The sequence below is a fragment of the Kogia breviceps genome, chromosome 10 (assembly GCF_026419965.1).
Source record: "Kogia breviceps isolate mKogBre1 chromosome 10, mKogBre1 haplotype 1, whole genome shotgun sequence".
Classification (NCBI taxonomy): domain Eukaryota; kingdom Metazoa; phylum Chordata; class Mammalia; order Artiodactyla; family Physeteridae; genus Kogia; species Kogia breviceps.
The window spans coordinates 107384785-107404961 of record NC_081319.1 but is presented as its reverse complement, the minus strand read 5'-3'; the positions used below and the strand labels follow the sequence as shown (position 1 = coordinate 107404961).

The following is a 20177-nucleotide window of genomic DNA, read 5'->3' as shown; positions in this document are numbered from 1 at the left end:
TCTGAGAGTCAGCCACGGTGCATCTCGTGTTGGTGTTTCTTTCCTTTTTAAATTGGAGTTAAGGGTCGCCGTGGGGCCTGCCGCGTGACGAGGTCTGGAGGCCCTGTGACTGTCGCGCGTGGATCGGGGGGCTGCCCCTGGCGTCCGGGAGCCAAAGCCCAGTGATGCTGCCCAGCGTCCTCCGCGGATAATGAACTGTGTCCCCGAATGTCAGCGGCGCTGACGTTGCGAATCCCTGGCGGGGCTTCACAAGCTCCCTCTTATCCTCAGCGTACCTGTCTAAAGCCACGTGTTGCCGGGCGCGAGCCTTCCCTTTGACTGTACTGAATGTCATTGAATTGGGATGCTGTTTGTCTCGTTTCTATGTATGTTTAAAATATAAACTCATTTGTGAAACATAATTTTTTTTACCATTTGGGAAAATTTTGGAATCTCCTAAAATATTATTCATTGGGTTGCACTGTCCACCAGAGAGAAAGGTGAGGAAAAAGAGTATACAATTCTTGTTTCCTGCTTGAGAGCTCAGTATTACTTGGTTTGGGAAATTTAGCTACAGAAATGTAGCAAATGGAGTGGCTTGTACAGCTTTAAGTTCCAGGAGCTGCAGGAATCGTGGGGAGGCTTATAATAGAGGAATTTAATAAAGGACATTAAGTTTGTTTAGCAACAAATTGCACTATAATTTTTGTGGCTTAGGGTCCAACGTTACGCACTCTGGTTATATTTTTCCACTTCAGCTCCAGAATTTTGACTCTACTATTTATTCTTAACATTAATGAATAAAGTTTACAGGGGGCAGGGATTAAAAGAAAGAGATCCAAAAACAAAACTAAAGAAGTTCTTATCACCCAGCATAAAACCCCTCTTGGGAAAAAGAAGAAATCAGTCAGAATTTAAATACTTTGTTTTATCTGAGACCAGGGACCTCGGACTGCTCGATTTTTCCTCCGGGGCTGTTGAGGTGCCAGGAGGCGGGATTCTGTCCTGGTTCTCTTGAGCTTTGTGTGATGATGAATAAGAAACACAGTTCTCTGGAGCTTAATAATGTAGGAGGAGACCCAAGCGCTGTGAGCCGGCAAAACTATCCTCGACAGGGTTACCTTTGGGAACTTGACAAATAAACAGGGCGTTTCAACTGCCCTGGGTAACTTCTCACTCCCACCACTCTGGGCTCCGCCTCAGCCCCGGGGCGGGGGTGGGGGTGGGGCGGGCAGGAGTGCTGGTTGGCTGGGGCCGGCAGAGCTGGGTCTCTTGCAGGCTCCCCTGCATCTGACCTCCTGTACCGCCTCTGGGTCTCATGAGCACCGCCTGCCAGAAATACACGGTGGCAGTAAAATGAGGGCAAAATGCAAATGCACACGCACATGTGTGCACACATATAGCATACATGTATACACGGGCACCTGCATATGCAGTATATGCCTGTACAGTCCTGCGTCCACACACAACACATACACACAACATGTGTGCATGGCACACATGCACACACACATTCCTCATAATGACCGTAAGCACTTTGTACACATTTATTCATCACTGCCAGATAGTTATTTTGTGTCTGTGTTACGGTTGAGGATTCTTAGGCTCAGAGAGGTTGAGTAATTTGATCAGGGCCACACAGCTGATAAGTAGTAGAGTTTAGAAATTAGAACGAAGTTTTCTGTAAATCCAAATTCCAAAGAAAGAAGCAGTACAAAAGGAGATCTGGCCTTTAAAAAGCTGTAACCCAGGGACTTCCCTGGTGGTCCAGTGGTTACAAATACACCTTCCAATTCAGGGGATGTGGGTTCAATCCCAGGTCAGGGAACTAAGATCCCACATGCATGGGGCAACTAAGCCCACAGCTCTGGAGCCTGCCCAACACAACCAGAGAGAAGCCTGCACGCTGCAACGAAATACCCTGCGTGCCGCAACTAAAACCTGACGCAACCAAATAAATAAATAAAATTTTTTTTTTAAAAAAAAGCTGTAACCCCAACATAAAAATACCAGTGGTTGTGGCAGTGGGAGGAGATGAGTAGACAGTACAAATACTGTGTATGATGTTATAATGTGGATGCACATCATTATACATTTGTCCAAACCTGCAGAATGCACAGCACTGAGAGTGGACCCTGATGTGAGCTATGGGTGATGCTGACGTCGTAACTGGGTCCATATAGGTTCATCAGTTGTAACACCTGCATCGTCTGGTGGGGATGCTGATAGCAGGGGAGGATCTGTGTGTGTGTGTCTGTGTTTGTATGTGTCTGTGTGTGTCTGTGTGTGTCTCTGTATGTCTGTGTGTGTGTCTGTGTCTGTGTGTGTGTCTCTGTGTGTGTCTGTGCCTGTCTGTGTCTCTTCTCTCTGTGTGTGTGTCTGTGTCTCTGTGTGTCTCTGTGTGTGTCTGTGTGTGTGCCTGTGTGTCTCTGTATGTCTGTGTGTGTGTCTGTGTCTGTGTCTCTGTGTGTGTCTGTGTGTGTGCCTGTGTGCGTCTCTGTCTGTGTGTGTCTGTCTGTCTCTGTGTGTGTCTCTGTGTGTCTGTGTTTGCATCTGTGTGTGTGTCTCTGTGTCTGTGTGTGTCTGTGTGTCTCTGTGTGTGTGTGGTTGTGTGTGTCTGTGTGTCTATGTCTCTGTGTGTGTGTGTCTTTGTGTGTGTGTGTCTCTGTGTCTGTGTGTGCCTTGTGTGTGTGTCTCTGTGTGTGTGTCTGTGTCTGTCTGTCTCTGTGTCTGTATGTGTCTGTGTCTGTGTGTCTGTGTGTGTCTCTGTGTGTGTCTCTGTCTGTGTGTGTCTGTGTGTGTGTGTCTGTGTGTCTCTGTGGGGGGGGCAGGGGTACATGGGAGATCTCTGTACCTTTCAATTTTGTTGTGAACCTAAAACTGCTCTAAATAAAGAAAGCCTGTAACAAAAAAAAAGATATAACTCCACACTTGTGCCCCAGCTCAGTTGTTTCAACACCCTTTACCGAAGATTCAACTTGGTTGATCAAATGCCTGAATCTGAAACTCTGGATATGATCAACTTTGGTCTGTCTGTCTGCCTCTCTCTCTCAAGATAAACTTAGCTTTTTTTCTGAAGATAAAAATGACATATGCTAATTACTGAAATAGTATACATGTATATGAAATATTTTTTTAAAGTAAAAATTATCTCCACCTCTTCATCTAGAGATAAGCAATGTGAACACATCCAACTAGTCCTCCTGCAGTCTCTCTAGGCAGATTAGATAGATAGATGATAGACAGAGAAAGCTGGTAGGGTTTTACATAAGAGATTCTAGAGTATAGATAGGTAATTAAAAGAAGGAGATCTAACTGAAGGTCTCCTTCCCACTCTGACTAAAAACCAAACTACTGTCGGCATAAGTATTTTGATGTTCACTGGCGGAGGTGGTAGGGAGGGGGAGTGTTCTGAGAATTACCTTTGTGTTCATCTTGGCTCCACGACTGGTTAACCAGCGAAGCTCCCAGAACCTCAGAGAGAAGCAGCTGTTTGTCCTGCTTACCACCTCCCCTGTAAGAACGTGTCTGTTCTTCCATTATGGTGATACTCTGACCCCTGGGAAATGCTCACTGCCAGCACATACCAAAAATCTCGGGGTGCAGGAAATTCTCAGTTCAGTAGGAAAGTGTCCCCCTTGGACCTTGACCCCCAAACCTGCGTTCCCGGGACAAAGCTGCTCTGTCTTGTCCACGGCCTCCTCCCCCGTACCTGCCTCCTCTTTTCAAGTCTCCCTTCTGTGACCTCCTTCTCATTCTAAGGTCTTCTTTGGAGACCTTTCCTTTTGTAAATAAGAGGATTTCAAGCACTGCTATTTTTAGCTGACGTCACTTCTATATGCTGAGCCCCCTGGTTTCCAGATTCCCACACCAGCTCCTCCGACAGCACATGGCTCTCTAGTGAGATTTTTACCCTCACGCTCCTGCCCTTAGGAAGCAGAGGCACCTTTCACTGGTCCTGCCGGAGACACCCGTTTCCTGCGGGCTGCCTCACGGACAGCAGGGGGGGCGCCAGCCCCCTCCTCCAGCCCCGTTTGCCGAGGGCTTTACTGCCCCACGTCACTCGGCGTCGGGTACATCTGACCCTTCCGTTCGCAGGCTGCTGGTCACACAGTCGGAAGCGGTGTCTCCAGGACTCAGACGAGCGTGGCCTTGACCCTGCTGTGCGCCGGGTCCGAGGCAGAAACGCCCCCATGAGCTCTTGCCCTGCCCCAGGCCAGGGACGAGGCCCACAGGAGTGTGGAGAACTTGGGTCCTGACCACACAGGTGGCCTGCAGGCAGGACCTCACAGGCAGCTTCAGGCGAGTTCTTGCCCCACCCTTGCCCTTGGGGGCTGTCGGGTAAGCCCCCCACAGGAGTTATAGAGAAAGTTCTGGATTAGGAACCGTGAATGGAGCACGGCTGCCAGCCACCTGGGGTCCCAAGCTTCGCTGGCTTTTTTAAAAAAGAAATCCAAAATATACAAAGTACAGTATAACAAACAGCCAGGTTTCCACTATAAGTATTGGTACTTAATAGTTTGTCGGGCTTCCCTGGTGGCGCAGTGGTTGAGAGTCCGCCTGCCGATGCAGGGGACGCGGGTTCGTGCCCCGGTCCGGGAGGATCCCACGTGCCGCGGAGCGGCTGGGCCCGTGAGCCGTGGCCGCTGAGCCTGTGTGTCCGGAGCCTGTGCTCCGCAACGGGAGAGGCCACAACAGTGAGAGGCCCGCGTACCACAAAAAAACAAAACAAAACAAAAACAAAAACAAACAAAAAAAATAGTTTGTCATGTTTACTTTTCTATAAAATGCTACAAATATAATTTCTAGAACCTTTATAAAAACCAGCAAAAAACAGCATATACTATTCACAGATGTACGTATAAAGGCTAGAAATAGGTGGGGAGATAATGGGCCCAAATCGCTGTCGTGGTGCCTCTGGGGCAGGACTGGGGCGGAAATTGCAAAGCCAGGAACATCCATACCGAGTGAGTGACCTCCCCTGCCCCCCCAGGACAGAGAGATCCACCTGAGATCACAAGGTCTTCCGGAAGGTCCGCCTGGCCTTCGGTCCAGGCCTTCAGCTCCCTGGGAGGGGCTGTGAGACCCCGGGCTGTGGAGGGCAGGACGTGGCAGAGACTGGTGGCATGAACACGCCTCTCCCAAGAGCCTCCTGGGCGATTCCCTCCCAGGCTGCTTTGCTGTCCCTTGGGATGCCACGCACCCCAAGGCATCCTTGCTTCTGCACAGCTCACCACTCAGGCTGGCCTGCTCCCTCTCGTGGGGGCCCGTCTCAGGGGAAGACGCCGAGCTCCCTCTCCCCCAGGACTCGGCCCCCTGAGCCCTCCCTGCTTCCCCTAGGCACGTCCCTTGCTGCACCCACAGAACCTCGTCCTACAGAAGCCTTTTCACATATCACTTGACACACTGTACCGTGCACTGTGTGTGCATGTCCGTGTGTGTGTGTGTGTGTGTGTGTGTGTGTGTGTGTGTGTGTGTGTGTGGAGAGAGAGCTCCGTTAAGCCGGGGTAGTGTCTTAGCTCAGCAGCCAGCTTCCTACGTGCTGTCTGGCGTAGGTTATTAAACGAGTCATTCATTCAGTGCGAGTGTGGCGTTTGGGTGATTCTAAGCCAGTGTACTCAAGACTCTTCCATGATCACTGGGATAGATCACCCGCTGATACTTCCGGGTAAAACCTACGTCTGGTGTGAGGTTTGCTGTTAATGACAGAAGGCGGAAATCCACCGAGTCAGTTTGACTGGACTGAGGTACGAACTACCAGAGGCAGCTTCAACAAGCGTTTATTTCTCACAGCTCCAGAGTCTGTGACGCCAGGATCGAGGTGTCGGCAGATCTGGTGTCTGGTGAGGCCCCCTTCCCGGTTCACAGACGGCTGTCTCACTGCTGTGTCCTCTCGTGGCAGAAGGGGCGCGGGAGCCCTCTGGGGTCCCTTCGGAAGGGACACTGATCCCACTCATGAGGCTCCATCCTCAGGACCTGATCACCTCCCGCCTCCTCACACCATCACCTTGGGGTTAGGGTTTCACACGTGCGTTTCGTGGGGACACAAACGTTCAGTCTATAGCATCTACATCTCAAATAGCCATTCTGCAAATCACAAATGTTGGGGACCGATGTCCTGTCCGGTTAGTACTGCATGTTTTTAACCTGGAAACAGCTGACAAGGAGCTTGTTCTCAGCCGGAAGAAGGCTCTGGGGCGCTGTTTGCTCGCTCTTTATCACCGCCATCTTCCATTCACAGTTTCTTGCTAATAGTTCTTTTGGGGGCTGTCTGCTCAACCCCAGAAGATGCTACTGCAAATCCACATAAGGGGCCCCGCCGTGCCCCGTGCAGGGGCCACCGTCACTCTCCAGGCTAAGCGTGAGGTCGGCTCATTTTTTAAACTTCACATTAAAACAAATAGAAACAGAAGTCCTGACATATCCTTTTGGAGATGCTTTTGTGCTCTGCTGACTAAGGAGGCACTCACCTGGACCTGCGGTACCCCAGCCCCTAGAATAGCGCGGGGCACGTGGCAGGTACACGACACAGGCTAGTTGAAGGAGAGAAGGAATTAGGACCAAAGTCACTTTCATGCATCAAAGACTGACACATGCCGGCAGGTGATAAACGGTCAGGTGGAGCTAAGCCTCAGTGCCTGGCTTCTCGGGACTGGCGCTCGCTCTAGCCTTGGGGGCCTCAGGCGGCGCTCCAGACTTCCACGCATGCGCCCTGCGGAGTCTGAGCGGGCAAGTGATGCCTCGGGAAGTGCAGGGAGTAACGGGGGGGCCTGGGATGAGAACTCGGGGGTGTCCGTCCTTAGGCTCTGCCTTTTGTGTTGTCACCTCCCAAAGTGAGTCGGGAGCCAGGCTGACACGGAACAGCTTGTGCGTCCCTGTGACTCGGCCCAGCTCCCGACTTTGCGAACCCGGGAGTCCGCCGGGCCCCGGGGCATCACGGGCAAACCAAGAGAGGGGCTTGGCCTCACTCGTGTCACTCAGGCCTTGTTTTCGGAAAGTTCCATGTCAGAGTGTCTCACAATAATAAAGGTACATGTTAAAGTGCCTCATTGTAGATGAATTCAACAGCCGTGCTCAGGGGCAGCGCCTCCCCCTTGCTTCTGGGGCTGCCCCCACCGCCCCCGGGGCTCTGGACCCCCGCCCCCCCGCGCCCCCCGCCCCCGGGGCTCTGGACACCCTCCCCCCACGCCCCCCCCGCCCCCGGGGCTCTGGACCCCCGGTGCCCCCCCTCTCCTCCTCTGGGCTCCTGCGTCCGGCACGCGTGAGCAAAGGAGCTTTTAGGATCCGCGTGCGTGTGCGCGTTAGAGGCCGAGCTCCCCGGGGTCCTGTGACCCACGTGTCCCTCTTTCCTGGCTGCTGGAACGGCACTCAGTTCTGTGGAGGCGACTTACACTCTCCTGGATTCTGTTTCCTTAGGAAATACTTCTAGAAAAATGGGGACAGACACTTGGTTCCGCGTTTCCGGCTCCCCGGGCTGGCGGAAGCTGGAGCTGTTTCCAAGCCCGACGCCTGCGGCCCACTTGCCAGGGGCCGCTCCTGAGCGATGCGAGTCTGGGCTCGGGGGCGGGGCGGGGTGGCACCTCTGCTCGCTGCCGGCACCGCCCGCGGCTCGGGCCGAGGCTCCCCCAGAAGGTGGTGTTTGGCTGCAAGTGTGACCGTGAACCGGAGACTCGGAAACCGGGGCGAGGTTCCAGCGAGGCCGCCCTGCAGTCTGTTCCGAACAAGGCGACCCTGCCGTGGGGTCCAGTTGTGAGCCTGAGACGTGTGGGGCTAGAAAACTGGGACGGCTTTGAAAAACAGAGGGAGGTGCCACGAGGGCGCAGACAGCCCCCCGAAGGAGCCCCCCGAAGGTCAAAACCGGCCTGATGCGAGCAGCCAAGTTGACAGTGGCTCCTACAACATCAATTACAAGAGTTGGACCCTAATCCACAGAACAAAATAAGTATTCGTGAGTCGACGGTGATGTAAATAAACAAACAACTAGATAAACAAACGGCAGAGACGCGCAGCTCTTCCTTACAGAACTCAAGTTAACAAATGTGGAAGAAAGGAGGCAAGTACCAAATCACCAATAGGCAAACATTACAGTAAAAGTCACTGCAGGAAAGAGCCACTGACGGATACAAAAATCACTGGGCTAAGCTTTGAGAAAAAACAAGGTGTTTTCATCGTCTCAACTTATCTCCCCCAAGAGACTGATCAATTAGAAGGAGAAAAATAATAACTTTATGGTCTTTACCATGGAGAACATCTGCAGCCATCGTAACCAAGGGAGGAAAGTAACATCTCCAGGAAGAAGATGCACCCCTGATGTGATGCTCCGAGGAGGACCGAGTACCATCTCCATGGGATTCCTGCCAAAATGCATCACCCCAACCAATCAGTACTTGAGAGAACGTCAGACAAGCCCTCATTCTGAGACTTTCTGCGAGCTCACTAACTAGAACCATCAAGGGTCAAGGGTGTGAGAGACAAGAAAAATTGAGAAACCGTAAGAAACATTCCAGTGATCTGTCTGCTCTCCTAACAAACCAAAGAGATGGGGGTTGAGATGGGGAGCTGCCCGTAAGCCCTTAGCCAGAGCGGGGCTGGAAGCGGGGCTGGAAGGCTTGAGAGTCCAGTGAAACGTGGCCCTGAGGTCTCTGCAGGGATGAAATGAAGTATGAGAGAAAAGCACCTGCATGTGGCCAACGTAGATGGACAGGTAGGGTAGTGCAGACTCAAATTTCTTATTTAAAAAAAATTAGCCTCCTTTGAAAAATTACCTGAATTCTTGACTTCATGTTGGCTGCCAGAGAGCTTACTTCGTACAGAGCGCTAGTCTGGAAGTCCTGCGAAAAATAAAAGAATTAGAAAATGTGATACTTACCTTTAGAACTGGGGGGGGGGGAATCAGATATTACCAGAGAAATACACAAATCAAAGATTAAAATATGCCTCTAAGCACTAACCACACACTTCCCTCAACTTCAGTGTTAGCTACCAGTCTGACCTTTGCCTCTAAATTGCAATAGTTTGAGGACACTTGTCAATCTATCCGTGGCTCCTCTCACAGCCGAGGGAGTGCCTCGCATGCTGTAAAAGGCACTCACAAATCTTTGCTGTGTGAATAAAATGTCTTACAATTTTTAAAAATGCTTCTAACGAATGGCTAAAGAAACGTCGCGTATACACACACGGGATGCTGTTTGGTCTTAAAACAAGGACATCCTGCCATTTGCGACAAGACGGACAGACCTCGATGGAGGATATGGCACTCAGTGAGGCAGGCAGGCGCAGGGCACAGCCTTTGTGGCCTCACTTGTAACGTGGAATCTCAAATAGTCACACAGAAGAGGGGAGAAGAGTGGTTGCCAGGGGCTGGAGGAGGACGGGAGAGGTAGGTGATGGTCAGACAGCGCAGCTGCACTTGTGCGGGACAAGTTCGGGCAGCGTGTGTACAGCCTGGTGCGGAGAGCGCGGTGAGGCACTTACACTCGGCTGAGAGCCCTGACCTTACGGAAAGTGTTCTTACCACAGAAGAACAACAGCAATAGTACTAGTAACAGTAGTAATAAAGGGGGATGGGAGGAAACTTTGGGAGGCGATGGATATGTTTCTGGCCTTGGTGGTGGTGATGGTTTCCCAGATTATACTTATCCCCAAGCTCAAGTTATATACATTAAGTATGTACAGCTTTTTCCATGTCAAACATACCTCAATAAAGCAGTTTAACATTTCAATACATAATTAATTCATTTTTTAAAGCCACGCCCATAGGTATTACACATACTCTGATGTAGAACTTCTGCTAAGCAAAGGGACAGCCCATTAAAGGTGAATGGGACAGACGGGACCAGCCCAGGAAGAGGAAGTCAAAGCTGTGGTTGAATGCTTGAATTCAGGCTGCGAGGAGAATATTCTGGGATGGAGAGAGACCCACCTTTCTCTGCCGAAGACACAGCACTGAATCACGAGGAGCTGGTAGAGGTGAGGGGCTTTTCTGGGTGAAGAGGGCAGAATAGGCCACTGGGCCCAAGGTGATGAGGGTAACTGGTATCAGGAAGACAAACATCTCTGAGGTATTTGGTCAGATAATCGGCGTTGGTTCAAGAGCGCCGTGAGGCCTGGAGATGCTGAAAAGCGGGGCAGGAGCTCAGTGAGACGCCACCAGAATACGAGAGACACGATTGCCGAGCAGGAGGTCCCTGAAGGCCAGACCCAGGCACATGGTGGAGAAGGGGCTGTTCGGCCTCTGCGGAGGCGCTGAGAGCTCAGAAGAGGGATGGCGCCGTTGGATTTTTGCCAGAAGTATGTCATCGGCGGTTTGTAATAAAAGTAGTTCCTCCAAGGTAAAGACCAGAGAACCAGAGGTAGTCAACTGAAAATGTATCGAGGGCAGGAAGCACGCTCTAATATATCCTTGCGTTTTCCCAAAGCACCTCGCTTGCCCAGAAGACCATCTCTGAATGTTGACAGTGGCGTTCTGCGTTTCCCTGCCAAGAGCTTCAAACCAAGCCAGACTTCAAGCAATCCAGAAAAAGACACCAGCGTGAAAATAGGAGTAATTTGAACCAAAGATGTTTGAGGAAGGAATTGTACAGCAAGAAAGAAGAGAACGCAAGCCTGGCACAGACTGAGGGCTGCAGAAGCGTGCAGGTCAAGAGGTGGTAGCATAGCCTTTGACATAACCCAACATGGGCAATCAGTCTTAGTGTGTGTGGATGTTCTGTCCTTAGAACATGTTTTTATGGTTTTGGTTATACCATATTTTCTCGCTAAAAAAGTGTAAACTTCAGAAAGAACATGGAGGAAAGGACAATTCATGTGGACAACGCGTGAGCTCCCGCCACGGGGTCCCTAACGCGCGCGTGTTTTCTCGGTTAAGACCACGCCAAGCGTGTGACGTGCATCCAACTCTTCTCCTTTAACTTCGTATCATCAGCGTTTTCCCCAAATTAACAAAAATTTTCGGAACTGTAATTTCCCAACTGTGTGGATGTGCTAACGTGTATTTAATTGTCCCCAATGATTAGATATTCAACTTCATTCCAAGTGTTACAGTGACAAAGCTGAGGTGAGCATTTTGAACAAGGATGTCCAGCCACACTTGTCTCGCGCGGTCTCGTTTAAAGGGGTGTGAACTCGCTATCCCTCTGCACCGATCACTCACTCGTGTATCCGTTCACGGAGCATCTGATGTGTGCGGACGCGGCCCTGCCCTCACGGGGCCACCCTCTGGAGCGCGGAGGCGACAGGCGTGCACGGTCAAGGGCAGCAGAGGCCGCCCTGCGTGGGACCTGAACGACCGTCCGATCCAGCACTGCTCCCGAGCCGCAGTTTTCAGCGTTGGTCACCCTGGGCCCAGCTCAGAGGAGGCGGGTGGCCGAGGGGCCTCTGTGCCCAGCTCGCCTGCTCTCAGGGGCTCATGCCTAAGCGTAATCACAGCCCCTGCCCCTTCCCCGCCAGCTCTCCGCGGGCTACAAGGAGGCTGAGAAGGGAGCCCCGCCTGGCAGCCGCGGAGCAGACTCAAGGCTGGGCCTCTGCACTTGCCCTGAGCCCTTCCCCAAGGGAAGCCTGGAGGAGACCTCTGACCTCCCTGCAGTCGTGGGAACGGCCGTGGCCGTGGGAACCGGGCCTGCCCGCGCGCGGCCCCCCGGGGGGGCTGAGCGGCCTCCCGGCTGAGAGCAGCTGTGCTCACAGGGCGCCCTGCCGAGTTTCTCCTCTTCCCTCCTGACCCTTCCCCTCCCCCGCTGGCCCTCCCAGCGCGTCTCCTTCCCGGGCCGGGGAGCCTTCGGGAAGCCACCTCGGGCGGCGGCTCCCACCAGGGACACCCCGAAGCCGCGCCGGTGAAACCTCCTGGGAGGGAAGTGTGGCACCGAGGTCGGGGGAAGCCGCGTCCCTCCTGACCCCCCCCTGCCCCCAGCCTGAGCGTCCCCGGGCGGCGAACCGAGAAGCTCGCGGCCAGGAGCCGCAGGACCCTCCCCTCCCTCCCGCCGGGGCCTGTGCGCCGCGGACCTGCCTCCGCAGCCGGTTGCAGCCGCTCGGACGCCGCCCGCGTCCGGCTCCAGGTCAGGCTCGCCAGCCCCGGGCCTCGACGTGCTCACCCGCTGGGCTGGTCCTCGGCGCACCGTGGCCCCAGCCCAGCCCACCCCGCCGCACAGCGTCTCCCTGAAGCTCGAGCGGGGCTGTGTGTCCTTTCCGCCCTAAAGCGGTCGGGGTGCCCCCCGTGGCCCCCTTTCTCCCAGCTGTGTTCAGAGCGAGCAGTGCTGGGGGGCCCTGGAGTCCAGCTCCCGCCCTCTGAGGCAGAGGCCGGCTCCCGGGCCCAGCGGCTGGGTCTGAGCCCAGCACTCGCAGTGACGCCGAAGGACCGGTGTCCCGCCCGTCCCCCGTAGGTCCCTCGGCTGTCCGTGAGGCTCCCGTGGTCCTCCTGGGGGGCACCGAGCCCCCTCCCTGGCCCTTTCCCCCGAGTCCCCCTCCCCCCCGGGGGCACCTTCCCCCATGGCGTCCCCGCCTCTGACGTCCTTCGTCCCTTCTGAGACACTGAAGCCTTCAAGGTTCAGGTCAAACACCATCTTCACGACGCTGTGAGTTCCCTCGTGGCCGCCCCCTTTCTGTCTGATCAGAGCTGCTTCTGGGGGGGAGGGGGCAGGGGAGGGCGCGGCGGGGAGGCTCCGGGCAGGCCGTCCTCCTGGCTTCCTAGTTGTGCCAGGTGCCGCGCCTCCCACAATCTCAGAAGAAAACCTTTGCTGAGATTCAGGGTGTAATTCCAGCCCGAAACGGGTGCGAGGGAAATCAGGGTCCTTGCTTCCAATTTCGGGACTCTGCTTTCCAAAGCCTCGCCCTCCTGGAAGAGGGGGGCCTGCAGCAGAATATTACCGCGGGAGCGCCTGCGCCAGGCTGGAGAGGGGTCTCGGGACGTCACAGGAGTGTTCATTACCACGTGGGGAGGTCAGCCCCTGACCCCACCTGGGAGCCTGCAGGGCGGGCACGGGGGCCAGATCACGGGCGGGGCACCTGCTCCTACCGAGACCTGGCCGCAGAGTGGGGGTCGCAGCCTGGGGCAAAGCTGGGGCCCTGAGGCTCTGCTGCTGCAGGTTGAGACACCTGGACGACGGGACGGAACGCTGGGGGCGCGCTGCTGGACGGACACCGGCGAGCTCATGGGGTCTCCTCACAGAGCACCGCAGCGCCCACATCACTGAGACCTGTGCGTGATTGTCAGCGTGTCAAGAATAAGCTTTTTCCCTGAACATTATTCAGTAAAAGCGAATGCAAAAAACCAGCACCCACTAAATATATGATCGTCACCTGGGTGCTTTAACTTGAGAAGCAAAATAAACAGGGACTTTGCTGATGGACCCTGAACTTGATTTTCAAAAGGAAGAAATCTTGAAGGAATTGGGAAGTTTCAGTGAACTTTTAAAAAGGAATATTGATTTTTAATTTATAAAGATGGAGGCAGAGAAGAATGGATTAGGAGCACTTTTGTTATAGATGCTGCAAAAAGAAGTCAAGAAATAGCAAAAATGTACCCCCAGAAAGGAGGGCATGTTAATTTATAACATAAAAAGTTTATGTAAGTCACAAATTGCCAAAATGCAAACTTTTAAGGCTCCCAAAAGTTCTGTGTAGGTCACCCAGGACGAACACCCCCAAGTACAACCTGTAAGAATCCATTTACAACCTGTGACCATCAGGGACGCTGGTGACACTTTGTTCACGATAAAAGCAAAGTGCATCCACCAAAGAAACGGAGTGAGGCTGTTCACAGCGCAGCTCCCCTGAGGCGTTATCTTCTGTCTAAGTTGGTTCCTTTTTACATTTGACAGACGATACCAAATAAAAACAGAGAACCGAATTCAGTCAGCAGAAAGGAACACTCAAGTTCGTGGGTTTATTCGAAATGCACTGCCTACTGGCATTGAATGATGATTCTGCAGAGAGTTGAAAGAAAAAGCGCAACGTTTAGAAGAGAAAGGGAATTTCTGAAGGGAGTTTCAAAACAGAAATTTCAGTTTAAATGAGACGAAGGACACAGGCTCGTTCAGTAACCACTGAGAGCCTCCGGGGTGCTGGGGGCCCGGGACGAGCTGCAAGGGTCAGACAGTTTCCGGGGCGCTGCGAGGCCACACACAAAGGGCCAGAGGGGGCAGAAGGGGAGGACGGCCCCCACAAGGCCAGCAGGGAGGAGAGCTCGCCGCCCGCCGGAGACCTCAGCCAGGTCCCGGCAGAACCGTCCCCCGCCGCCCACGTCAGGCCTGTTGCTGGTGCGGTCCGATGAGCCTCGTGAAACTCAACCTACCACGACGTACGCCTTTCGACAGAGCCGAACATCTGTCGCTGTCCAGATTGTCCCCGTCACTGCCCGGGGCCATGAGTACCTTGGCCACACGGACCTTGCAGAACTCTGAAGATTGGAGGTGAAGCGGCCAGTCGGGTCACCAGGGCCTGAGTCTGCGTGGTAGGCGCCTCCAGCCATCCCGCCATACCCTCCTGTGGCCTGTGGGCAAGGCAGGTGGGGCAGGCACCCCTCTGATAGAGGAAGCACCTCGGCTGCACGCGAGGAGGGGGCCGAGGGCGGGTGGGCTCTGCCCCTCGAGGCAGGCCTCACTTCGCCCTCAGTGTCCCAGGTGCCATGCTCCCCCCCGGGGGAGACCCCACTTTCACAGCGCCAGGCTTTGTTCCGTTCAGAGCTCGGAAGCAGGAATTCCACATCCCATTTCCCAGGGGGTCCGCTTCCATGGCTGCGGGTGGCTTGGCAGGATCGGTGGGGAAGGGGTAGGCGAGCCCCTCCATCAGGCCGCGTCTGACTCGGCCTGGCAGTCCTCTCGCACTTCTCCACAGGGCCAATCATCTGCAGTCATAAATGAAGGCCTTAGAACCTTAAAAAGAAAATGCGTTCAGGTTGTTTGCGCTAACCACACGTGGAGAGTAGTTGAAAGAGAGTTTTTTGAGCTGCTTAACATCCAGGTTAAAGGAAAGTTAGCGACTCTTGCTAAAATCAGTTAATGTGCATAAAGCACTTAAACGGCTGCGTGTCAGAGGCTGTCTGACATATAAAGCACAGAGCAAAGGAGGAACCAGTGATTTCCAGCCGAAAATAGCATCTGTGAATCTGCCCAAGCAGCAGGGACACGACGGCCCTCCCTGGCCAGCCTCTCCCCTTCCCTGCTCGTGCCGGCCGCCCCTCGGTTCCCACACCAGGCCTCGATCCCCCTGCCGGAAGCCGGGGTCAGTGGGGGCTTCTCTGCTCCCACCTCAGGGGGAGGTGCCGTGCCCTCCAGCAGACCGAGGGGAACGGGCCCGGCGCGGCGCGTTGGCGGACTGCACAGATGAGGACCGCGGGCCGGAGGAGACGCGCGCTGCGCCCCGCGGCAGGGTCCTGGGCCGCCTGGCCGCCCTGGACTCTCTGAGCCGGCAGGAGCGCCCCCTCCTCCGAACGCTACCGCTCCCCTTGCTTGGAAACGATGCACAGGCCCCGCTTCTGCCAGACGACACGTGCCCACTCAGGCTCAGCTGGCCACTGGGGTCAGGCGACCAGACAGCCTGGCTGGGGGTGTGCGGGGAGGGACCCACGGCGTGCGGGGTGGTGCTCCTGGACCTGGGCTGGTCCCCTGGCCACTGGCGCAGCGGACCTTCAGGGAAGACAGGCAGGACCGCACACCTAGCAAGGAGATGCTGGACACACGCAGGAAGGAGGAGAGGGCGACGGCCGCACCAAGGAGGGTAGCAACGCCTCGGGCAGGGAGGGTGGTGGGAGAAGTCTCTGCAGCCGCACACGTGGCTCCGGGAGCCTGGGCGGGGCGGGGGCAGCAGTGTCGCCAGCCCCAGAGACCTGTCAGGAAGGGGTGCCCCCAGCGTCCCGTCTGGTCCCCGTGCAGCCCGCTCCTCGGCCCCGATCTTTGGGCCTGGAGATGCCAGTCATTTTTGCTCGAGCTCACGGCACACGCACCCGGGCCCCCGGCACGCTGCCGCCCTCCTCTGACCGCCCTCCACGCACCCCGGTCCGAGAGGCCCTCGCTCTCCCTGGGCTCCCCCGGGGCTCCTGCCTCGGCCAGGCCACGCCAGGCCACGCCAGGCCATCCTTCCTTCCACCAGGGGCGCAGGAGTCACGGGGAGAGGAAGCTCAGAGAACAGCACTGGCTCTTCCTGACCCCGTCTCTATGGCCTGTGGCCGGGAAGGTTCTGGATGCACGCGGCTCTGTTGGCCTGAGTTCTCAGAGGTGACGAGCAGGGCAAATGACTTGCGTGAACAAGAAGCGGCCCTGCGTGGTTCCAAGCCCCTGAGGTTGGGGGGACTGGGTACCGGGACATAACCAACTGTCACAAGCTGCCACCGACAGGACCCGCAAGTCTCAGAAGTGGCACTTCTTATGCGACAAGTGACAGTGTGCCCCACAGCGTCCAGCTGGAAGGAGGGTCGAGCTGGAGAACAACCCAGCCTGTGAACTGCTGCAAAGGGGAGGAACTGGCTTTTCACCTATTGCTTCAATTTTCAGAAAATTGCCCAAAGACTTTGCAAACCATTTGCCCTTTGGTTGGCTCGGTGAAGGGAGTTGGCGGAATCATAAGGTCCCTTGTTAAAGCCACGTCACTGCTTATGTAGAGTCATAGAAAGGAGGCGTCATAGGAGACTTCTCAGAACGCTGGCAAGAAGAGGAGACAAAAGGGAACAGCTGCTTACACGGTGTATTTGACTCTGTGGCGGTACGCGGGCCTCTTGCCGCCGTGGCCTCTCCCGTCGCAGAGCACAGGCTCCGGACGCGCAGGCTCAGCGGCCACGGCTCACGGGCCCAGCCGCTCCGTGGCACGTGGGATCCTCCCGGACCGGGGCACGAACCCGCGTCCCCCGCATCGGCAGGCGGACCCTCAACCACTGCGCCACCAGGGAAGCCCTGACTCTGTGACTTCTTACTACATAATTGATTAAAATCACAAGTCCAGTTTCCTGTATGCCTGGCAGTGGGTTGTCCTCTGTGCCAGTGGGCAACAGGGTCCAAGAGCCAATGCTCGAGGCTGTTCTGCAGAGCTCATTCATTGAAGAAATGCAGGGCACTTAGCAAATTAAATTAGGAAAGTGTATACAGCTCTACATGAAAAAAGATCCAGGTTTAGGTGCCCTGTTGGTATTGCCAAGGAGTTCATCACATTACCAAGTTCAACTCAATTCCTTTAAACTGGGTGCACTGTGACAGCATTTAACATACAATTTCTTTTCCAGAGGATTCCACCCCAACTGCTGTCCTGTATAAGTAGCTTATAAGGTTCGATTTTCCCAGAGGATTAAATATTTGAAAGCAGGACCTGTTTCCTCAGAGGGAATATAGCTTCGTGGAGAAGAATGAAGTGAAGACCAGAAGTCAGGTCAGTGGCTTATTTTTAAAAAAGGCAGTTTTTCTTACTCTGAACTTACCATAACCAGCAAGGCCACTGGTCCTAAGAGCCGAAAGAAGAAAACAATTGTTTAGGGTTGGAAGAAGTTTCAGTGGTTGCTGCTTCCAGCCTCAGTGGAGGCTGGAGAAGAGGCGGGGAAGGCCGCGTCTTGCCCACTCACTGGGGGTGGGGGGACCAGGCTGCCGTGCAAGTGCCGCCAGGCTGACAGGCCTGTGCTCAGAGGCTGCTTTTGAAAGATTATCACGACAGGCAGCCAAGGACCTGTCGACCCGGGTCGGGACCTCAGCGGACCCCCTTTGAATCTCTTTTCTTATCTGTACCCGGGCCCGAGCACTGCCTGCCCTGCCCCCTGGGGCAGCCTTGGTTGGAGATCAAGTGAGATAAAGTCTGTGAAACTTCCCTAAGTGCTGAAGCACAACGTTAGTGATAATGGTCCTGCCCTGTCGAACACGGGATGTGCCAGGCATGGGCTCAGCACCATCTCGTTATCACAGAACGCTGGGAGGCAAGAAAGCTGTCACCTCCACTGTACACGGGAAGGTAAGACTGCCATTAAATAGTCCATCAAGACCTCAGGAACTTGAACCAGCTCTCCCACACCGGAGCATTTAATTATTAATAATATCATACAGTAAGAATACCATATTGCAGACTACAGCATTATGTCACGATATAATACTGTGATACCTTAATATACAGCAATACTGCTATACTACACTAGTACTCTGATACACGAGCACCATATCGCTGTAGTATCAGAGTATATTGTATGGTATATACTATAGCATATTACTATAGTACTGTATTATTACTGTATATTACTGTACTATTACGTAGGATATATTACTATTTATATGAAGACATAATAATACAATAATAATATAATAGTACTGCCTTATAGGGTGCCACGGTCAAAGGCGCTAATTAGCATTGCATACACATACAGCCAAAGAGCATTAGAGGAGCTCTTTATCTGATAAGAACTGCACCATAACAAAAAAACATTTTTAGTATTTTCCTGTTTTTTTACAAATAACTAAAAATCACTGCCCTTTAAGTGTTTTCAATGATATCATTGCACTGTTTTTAATACATTTAGTTCCCTCCTTCTGAAAGAATAATTAGTGAGAAAATAGGTTTATATCCACAACAAGGGTTTCAATCATTTATTTTTTGTGTCTAGTATGGGTTTTTCTAAACTACTTTTCCTGCATACAAATGTATACTTTTAAGATTGATTTTTAAAATACTGAATTTACGTAAATTCAACTTCTCTTACAGCTTCTTTACAATAAATATGAAATGAAAAGTGAGCTCCGGCATTCGGACTGGGCTGCATCCACAGCAGCACTTCTACATCTGGACAATTCACTGAAGTAAATCACCTCCTCACAGAATACGGTGATGAGCCCTGTTTTGGAGAGACACTCAATCAACTGAGTTCTTACTTGTTTTCACTTTTTTACAAGCCGTGACACTTGAAGACAATGTCTAGTCTTTCACTGAAGGGCACTTTGATTTCCTCAAGTGTTGGGGGGGGGCCAACTTTAAAACTTCTGTCATTTCTCTTTCAACTGTGACTACAATGGAAAAGTCTTCCGAGAGCAGCTGGCGGGGCCTGCCTGTCACCCACCGCTTCCCAGGGCCAGTGAGGACACCAAGAGTTGCAGTGATTAAAATACACTCTTCTGTGTATCCGCCTCATCATAAAAGAGAAAATACCACTCCTGGAAGATCAGTCTGACAAATGAGTAAACCAGAAGATGGCGTTGAAGGTTTGCAATCACATTTTAAAACAAGGTAACGTGGTTTTCAACGTCTGAAAGAGGATGAGTGAGGAGAACGTTGAAACAGCTAAATCTGGGCAGAGGACACGTGTGCGAAAGTGCAAAAGCTCGAGCGTGCCATTTTTGTTCTTAGCAATCTTCCGTCTGTTGCTGGTGAGCACTGATTAAAGTGTAAAGATGTTCCCTTCGTTCACCAAGGTATCCCAGGTGCCAAGAACGGTTCCTAATAAGCAGAGGTGCTCGAAAAATATTTGTTGAATGAATGAATCCATGAAAGAAGAAGAAAAACCACCGTGACCAGAATTTTCTTTGAAAAAAAAAAAAAACCTGTTGTTTATTACATAGATTCTGATAATGGAAAACTTACTTAAGTGAATAAAAGCATGACATCCTGTTAATTTCTGAGAAAGTCATTGGTTTGAGGAAAAGCATCTCCACTCTGCACCTCATGCCTGTTTTGCTCTAGCCTGAACTTACTTTGTTCTTTGGGTAGGAGACAGTGGCCCAATATATAAGATTAAAAGAAAGACTGAGAAATCAGTGAAATCAAAAGCTTCTCAAGAGTTGCGAGTTGACCCGGGATGGTGGTGGTCTAAAATCATACAGAAACCAGTGATCTGACGGTTTACCTGAAATCGTTAACTACACAAACATGCTGAAGCATCCAAGATGCTCTGGGCGGGGTTAGTGGGCAGGTGCTCAGGGAGTTTATGTTGATGTTAAGGAGATCCTGGGAAATTAAGTAAAATCACTCCTCTGAAATATTGTTCCTATTCTGGACATTTAAAACCCCACCTGTAAATTGTTTCTTAGCCGGTTCAGCTTAAAACGATGTCGCTTTGAGGTGAACTGAAGCCCAGAAGCAGTTAAGCACTTGGGTGCCTGGGGATCCTTCCCGTTCTTTCCTGTTGCCATGATTAAAACGTCGGGGGCTGTGCACTGTCTGAGGCACTGCAGTTCACCAGTTTCATAGACACACGAGTATGTCAGCGTTTCAAACATGCGGGCAGTGGGTGAGCCGCAGTTCATAGCTCA

The 20177-nt window shown here is 53.0% G+C and overlaps 1 protein-coding gene across 1 annotated transcript in view; it reads left to right on the top strand.

Annotated features, from left to right (window-relative positions):
* DUSP22 (dual specificity phosphatase 22) overlaps positions 1-19540 on the top strand; it is an 81788-nt gene extending 62248 nt beyond the window's left edge. Inside the window, exons 9-10 of the transcript XR_010835212.1 lie at positions 17183-17325; positions 18637-19540. The gene's annotated coding sequence lies outside the window, so the exon portion shown is untranslated. The remainder of the gene's footprint in view (positions 1-17182; positions 17326-18636) is intronic.
* Positions 19541-20177: the final 637 nt, after the last annotated feature.